Below are 7,500 nucleotides of genomic sequence, written 5' to 3'. Positions count from 1 at the left end.
CCAAACATTGCCACTCTGTCATTTTACAAAGCTTCAATTACTGGAGACTGCAGTAGTGGAGACCAAAGACTTAACAGCACGATGGAGTTTCAGGGCTTCAGAGTTTCATTTCAACTTACATGAGAGGGTTTGGAAACAGACCGTCATTCATAACACCGCATCTTCAGTAAAGTGAAATTGTGCTGTGTGTGTGTGTGTGTGTGTGTGTGTGTGTATGTGTGGGTCTATTTTTTTCAGCCTTCAGTTTCAGCCTTCTCATTTTCTCTTTCATGATGTTTGCAGAATGATGAGTGCTCTCTCTCTCTCTCTCTCTCTCTCAACTATGAAGTGTCTCATCTAACCTGTTCTGTCTTCTGGAGTTCCAGCCTTTCTAGCCTTTCATCTTCCCCATGTTTACTTTTCAACCTGACATCAGGTGCTCACACACAAGGGCCTCCTTCTTCTCCTTCTCCTTCCCCCTCCCCACCCCACCTCTGTCCACCTCTCCCTCCCTCCCTCTTCTCCTCCCCCTGACCAAACCTTTGTCTTTGTCCTGGCTCCATCCATCATGTCTCATTGTGAGACTGCAGACTGACTAAGGCCCATTGGGAATCAATGGCAGCGATGTGTAAAAGTAGCGCATCGAGCCGCATCCTGTCGGACCTCTGCCAGTGGAGTGGCTGATGTTTGTCAGCCCGTGTTAGCGGGCGATGACTAGTCAAATCTGTATTTCAACAGACCTTGTACACCTTTTTTTAACAAATAAGTAAACACATGAATCAATAGAGAGGAGCAGAACTCCTACAGCGCTCATGTAAAAACCCAGTGGTGCTGAAAGGTGATCCCAAGGGCGCAGTGCTGGTGATCATTAGTGCGTCAGGAATGCAGACTCATGGATGTTAAACAGCGCTGGGATTTTTTTACGGCTCCACTCAACCCTGGAAGTAATCAAATCCCCCCAATCACTTTGCACCCCCCAAAAAACAAACAAACAAACAAACAAACAAATGCAAATGACTTGTCTGAAAAAGTCTCCATTCATTAGGGTGAATGGCAGAGGCAAGAAAACAAAAACAAAAAAACAAAAAAACGGTGTTTCCGCTCAATGAATCTGCATTCCCCGGCATTCTCAAGTTGCTGCTATGCCATGGCAACGCATGCCACCGCCATCCTCCCCCTCCTCTCTCCTGAATCCCACCCAAAGGACACCTGTTCCCCCAGTAACACAAGGCAGGTTTGTTTACGAGTGAAGATGCTATTCCTGTCAAAACAACAACAGTCCCTTATTACCTCCCTTGTTGTCCAAGGTTACATATTCAGAACAGAAGGAATGTTTGCATCAGACTACCACCCATGTGTCTCCATATGCAAACATTGTTCAGTCCAGCAATGTCCATGTCCACTAATTAGGGTTGCTTCATAGTCTATGAAAGGTACGCAGACACAGCTGACAATGCAAGGCTCACGCACGTATTGAAGGGCCCTCCCATAGTCTACGTAAACTAGGCGAACAATGTGCCCCCAGTAGAAAAACGCATTCATTTAATTTAATTTAATTTATTATACAGAAAAGGATTAAAAGTAACAAAGCAGTTACAGTTAAACGGGCCGGACTCAATTAAAAACTGGTTTACAGCAGGTTGCTGTTCTGTAGCACATAAAGGACGAAGATGTACAGACATACAGACAGGTCACAGATCACATCAACAATGCAATCAAGACAAGAAAATAGAGGGTCAACAGGAATACTATCCACACAACAGCTTCAAGCAATACAGACAGCTACAATACATGGACGGGCAAAAGGATTTGTGGGGTGTGTGAGGCCATGACATGGCACTCGTGTTTGCGTTGTGTACTAAACCTTCCTTGTGCAGCTCAATGCGTTCACGTAGCTTGTGTACTCTAAAACAGCCCTTAATCCATGAAGACACACTGGTTCATATTCAAACGTAACTCTAGAGCGATGTGGCACATGTGGGCGGCATTACGCATTGTGTCATCATTGTTGTGTATGCACACTTCCACCCATGCCCACCCATGTCCATGTCCATGTCACTGCTAGTCCTTAGAGACTTAATGGTTCAGATTCAAACTAGAAACAACTGCGACGTGGCATACTGTATGTGGGCATCATTAATCAAGTGTGTCATCACTGACGGATGGAGGTAAGCAGTAGTTGGGCCCCAGGGAACACACACACACACACACACACACACACACACACACACACACACACACACCTCCGCCCTCGTCAGCTGGGAAGTGGCAGGTAGGAATGAGAGGAACAAACAAGTCCTAGCCCCTCACCTCCCCACCTCTCTCCCATCCCCAGGGAGTGCTGCTTAATTAGAGAAACAGGAGAGGAGAGGAGATGAGAGGAGAGGACAGGAGAGGAGAGGAGATGAGCGACCGCCTCATGGAGCTCTCCAGGTGTGGAGAAGACAGGGTGAGGAGTGCTGAGCCCCACCGAGCCCAGGCACACACTCACACACTGTTCAGCACACACACAGGCACATACACATAGTCACACACACACACACACACACACACACACACACACACACAGCCACACACACATCCCAGTTCAGTGAAAACTACACCCACACACATGCCCACTCAGTTATGAACAAACTTGGTTGTAACTGAGTACACCGATGTGTGTGACTGGGTATGTGTGTACTGTATTTGTACACGTGTAGGCACACATGCTCCCTTGACACACACCTCGTCACAAGACCTCACCCCTTTCCATGATGATGATGTTCACACACACACACACACACACACACACACACACACACACACACGTCACAAACTCCTCCTGAAAGTACACATCATATATCAAACTGGCGTGTCTGTGTAGTACATTAGCACTACGGTACGAGGAGCTGTACCTATGCCGTCAGGCAGCCAGTGAAAGGGGAGATGCATCTGATAGCCTGGGCTGGCCCAGACTCTCTCTCTCTCACACACACACACAAACACACACACACACACACACGCACACACACACACACACACACAGAAATACACACACAAACACACACACACACACACACACACACACACACACACACACGCACACACACACACACACACGCACACACATGCACAGACATACAGAGGGGTGATGACTCCCCTCTCTCCACCCGGCTGTCAGTCACTTAGAAGGGGGGCAAACAGATCCTTCCTGCCAAAGCAAAGGACACCATTTCCCTTGGCTGTAGGCGTGACAGGATTGGGTGGAGGTGCTGAGGGGTGTGTGGCGGGGTTGGGGATGGGGGATTTGGGGTTGAGGGAGTTCAGTGGACAGGAGGAAGTGTTCAGATTGAAGCCAGACTGAGTGACCCGAGAGGGAGGGTGATCTGGGAGATTAAGTTGCTGACTCAAGGCAGGGAGATTAGGGGTGTTATAAATGTTAGAAACCTCTGACATTGCTGTGTCTTGCCTGCCTTCTCTCTGTCTGTCTGTCTGACTGTCTGTATGTCTCTCTCTCTCTCTCTCTCTCTCTCTCTCTCTCTCTCTCTCTCTCACACAATGCACAGACACAGGCACACACACATGCACATGCACACGCACACGCATACATACACGTACACGTACACATACACGTACACGCACACACACACACACACACAAACACTCACAAGCATACACACTTTCTAAGTGATGAGACTGAGACTACAGGGGTTCTCTAAATCCTCTGCCCAGCAACTGTAGACCTATTAAGCCTTTAACACAACCTTGCACAGTAACACACATACATACAGACACACACAAACACAACACAAAACAAGCAGACAATCGTTTACAGTACGAACTTGAGGAAAGGCTGTGTCATTGTGCCAGGGTCCCAGTGGGGGTGAATGGGATTAGAGCGCTAAATGAATTATGATGAGCCATTTGTACTGTTCCTGTCTCACACTCACACGGCATGGCAAAGTAGAGAGCTCACCGAGACACCGAATATGAGCAGAATGAAAATGATGAATGAATATGAATGTGAATATGTTGTTCTGTAGGAGATGCTCGTCTCTATTTCTTTGCCTGTATCTCTCTCTCCCTTACCCTCACACTCCCCCCCCCCCCCCCCCCCCCCCCACACACACACGTCTAATTTCACTCCCCCTATGAAACCCTGCATATAGATTGCACATTGAACTTCAAACCATACATTAACTTCACTGTCACTACAAAGTCTACACAACACCACTGGTTGGTATGGAGAGAGTCACAGAGGGAAGGTGACTGTGGGTTGTGTTCCCTTGGCAGAGTTAATGCCAAACTAAACACTGCATCCAGAAATAACCAGCAACGGCACAGGGCAAACATTTAGGTTTGGACCCAGGCCTGGAGTGCTCCACAAGTACTAGAGTACAATAAGGCCAGTGGGTGTAGAGTATGCGACACATACACACACACACACACACACATACACAAACATACACAAACATGCATGCACAGTCGCACACACACGCACGCACACACACACGCACGCGCGCGCACACACGCACACACACACACACACACACACACACACACACACACACACACACACACACACACACACACACACACACACACACCCTAAATACATGACTTTGCTGCCAAAGGGTCACACACACACACACACACATTGGTGTCATTGGTGTGCCATGCGGTCTGTCATTCTTTCTCTTTCTGTTGGAGGTGCTGACACGATCGCTGATGACTGAGGTTTTAAGCAGTACGGCTCATGGGGCATTCTACTCTATGCTCTTCATCTTTCTGACATCATTTAATAGGCTAATAATGTTACCCTAACACAGTGTAATGGTGTAGCTTGGAGTTGCCATTCCACAAGTGAGCTCACAAGATATTGACCTGAAGTGACCGGTGAATAATGACACAAAACTAATTCTAGGCAAAAGGCCAAAGGTAAAGGCCAGAGGTGCATTCAAATTCGCAAAACATATGTGAACGTTTGCGAACGTTTGCAAACAGTTTTCCGTTGCCTTGAATTTTTGGCGAACGTTTGCTAACAATCGCAAACAGTCTGAGGAGGTAGTTCTCCGCGAACATACAGTGGAACTGGACGTGAGTTTGACGAAGGCAACATGCAATTACCGTTACAATGAAATCTTAACACCAAATCGTTCAAATTTAACTGTTCAAAGAAAACATGTTCACCACAAACGTTCGCCACAGTTTGCCAAATTTGAACGCATCTCAGGTATTCTGCAGACGCTTTTATCTATAGTGGCTTACAGAGATTTGCAATGGCTGGTTATGGAACCTTGGCCAACCAACCACATTCTAGAGACAACCACATTCTAGTGACTCTAACCATTATTGAAAAACAGGAAATCCAACAAGGCTCTATGCAGGGTAATAAAACATGATAGTTCATGGGGGATCTTTTACTGCAAATAAACAACACCAAAGCTAGACAGTTTTACTACAACATGTGAGGTCACGGGGCACTCCACACACCCTCCAATGCACCTCTGCAACTCTCAGAGGGCAACAACCTAGCAACACTCGAGAGCAATCAAAAATAATAAAGCTGCCCATGTTTTTTTTTTCTCAAAGCCCCACAGAAGGTCCATCTCTTCCAACATAATCACTGACCTCATTATTACAGTCAGTGAATAAAGGACGGAGGGGGGCATGAGTGTTGACATGGCGGAGCTGGGCTTACTCACAGGCCAAGGACGGGGCGCTAGTGTCAGCCAGCCTCATGGGCTGTAAATGCTAATCCAGGGGGAAGGAGCAGGAAAGTGTGTGTGCGCTGGCTTCTACCCCACCATGAAAGGGCAGGAAGAGCTTACCACGCATTATCTGAAGGTCCGCAGCAGCGCTGGGCTCTGCATTATGCCATGTTTTGTATGCGCTGTCCTTTGTCAACAGCGATGTGAAGTGGTTGGAGCGAGGAGAGGGGTTGTCCGTGACAATCCGAGAGGGGGGCGGGGGCTTTTTGCCCCCTCCTCTCTCTCTCTCTCTCTCTCTCTCTCTCTCTCTCTCTCTCTCTCTCTCTCTCCTGAGATCTATTTCCCAGAATGCTCTCTGTTTTACTAATGGGCCGCTGGGCTGACACCATGGTGATCTGCCCAAGTGGCACACGAGTGCTCGTCACCTGACAGCGGGGCTCTGTTGTGCCAGCGCCACGAGCTCATTATCCTCACCCTGCCTGCTCGCCTCTCACAGGGGGATCACCGCTCCTCATGAGACACAGCACACACACACACACACACACACACACACACACACACACACACACACACACACACACACACACTCACACACACTCCACTCACAGCTCAATGTCAGGAGGGTTCACTGTGTTTCTTTTTAGAGAAACCGAAAAAAAGGCAGAAAGACAGATAAAAACAGAGTGGAAGAGTGAAAGACAGAAAGAGAAAGGGAGAGAGACTAGAGGAAACATGAGTGTTTTTCTATTAGATGAGTGTGTCACATTGCCAAAAGCTGCCTCTCTCATGTGTAATCTACAATGTGTTGTGAGGTTGTGCAGGTGTGTGTGTGTGTGTGTGTGTGTGTGTGTGTGTGTGTGTGTGTGTGTGTGTGTGTGTGTGTGTGTGTGTGTGTGTGTGAGTGTGTGTGCGCATGTGTTTCTGACACACCTCCAAGGAACAGACACTGGGGAATCATGATCATTCAAAGTTCCCAGAGACATGCGGATTCACAGATAGGATTTATTCTGCGAGAGTCCACTGGCTCATCGATCATGGCAGACTCCCACAGCTGTTGCTGAATCACAAATAAGGAAGTTAGAGTCCCTTCAGCCCACAGCCATTAGCGCTGTAACAGGAGCTCTATATTGCTCTCGCAAATTTCTCATCTCCTGAGGTCGCCTACGCGTCCCCATCACCATAATGGTGGGCCAGCATATAAGGTTACTCTCATTCAGAAAGCAGTGACCTGAACATCACCAAAAAAAAAAAAAACATCCACATCTGACTTGACCTTGGTGTGTGTAATGCAAATACCATTGGACACTGGGGTTGAAGCTGAAGTGCTAGACTTACCTATATATAGTTCAGTTGCTCAAAGGAAGTATGGTTCATTCATGCTACTTTCTGTCTACATGACTACTGTTTCTTTATGTCATGATTGAACTGGTTGTATTGCTATATGGCCATCAACCTTGACCTCTGTTTCAGCCAGTGTTGCTGCCCAAAGCTACCAAAAGCTGCCCAAAGAGTTATTAAAAAACAGAGCCACTCTTAAGAAATGCCCCGCAGTAAATGACGGCTGGTAATAACATTGCACTGCTCAAAGCAGAGCCGCGAGACAGCACAGTTTGCTATTCATAAGCAAACTAGACGAGACGAGACTTTATTTATCACCGGCCGAGATGAGAAAAGTTTGAGCCCGATGGAAAAGAAACTGCTTCCCCATTAGAATTATTTATAGTCTCTTTAAATTACTTCCTGGGGGGTTTGAGGGTCACACATAACTCTTGGTAGAGCCATCATCTCTATGTGTAAAGAAAACACACACACACACACACCCACCCAC

General features: G+C 47.3%; 1 protein-coding gene across 1 annotated transcript in view; it reads right to left on the bottom strand.

Annotated features, from left to right (window-relative positions):
- rap1gap2a (RAP1 GTPase activating protein 2a) overlaps positions 1-7,500 on the bottom strand; it is a 73,999-nt gene that overhangs the window by 40,579 nt on the left and 25,920 nt on the right. The window lies entirely within an intron of this gene.

Source organism: Alosa sapidissima, chromosome 15, assembly GCF_018492685.1.
Source record: "Alosa sapidissima isolate fAloSap1 chromosome 15, fAloSap1.pri, whole genome shotgun sequence".
Lineage (NCBI taxonomy): Eukaryota > Metazoa > Chordata > Actinopteri > Clupeiformes > Clupeidae > Alosa > Alosa sapidissima.
Note: the sequence above shows the minus strand (reverse complement) of the source record. Positions and strands in the feature narration are given on the sequence as shown.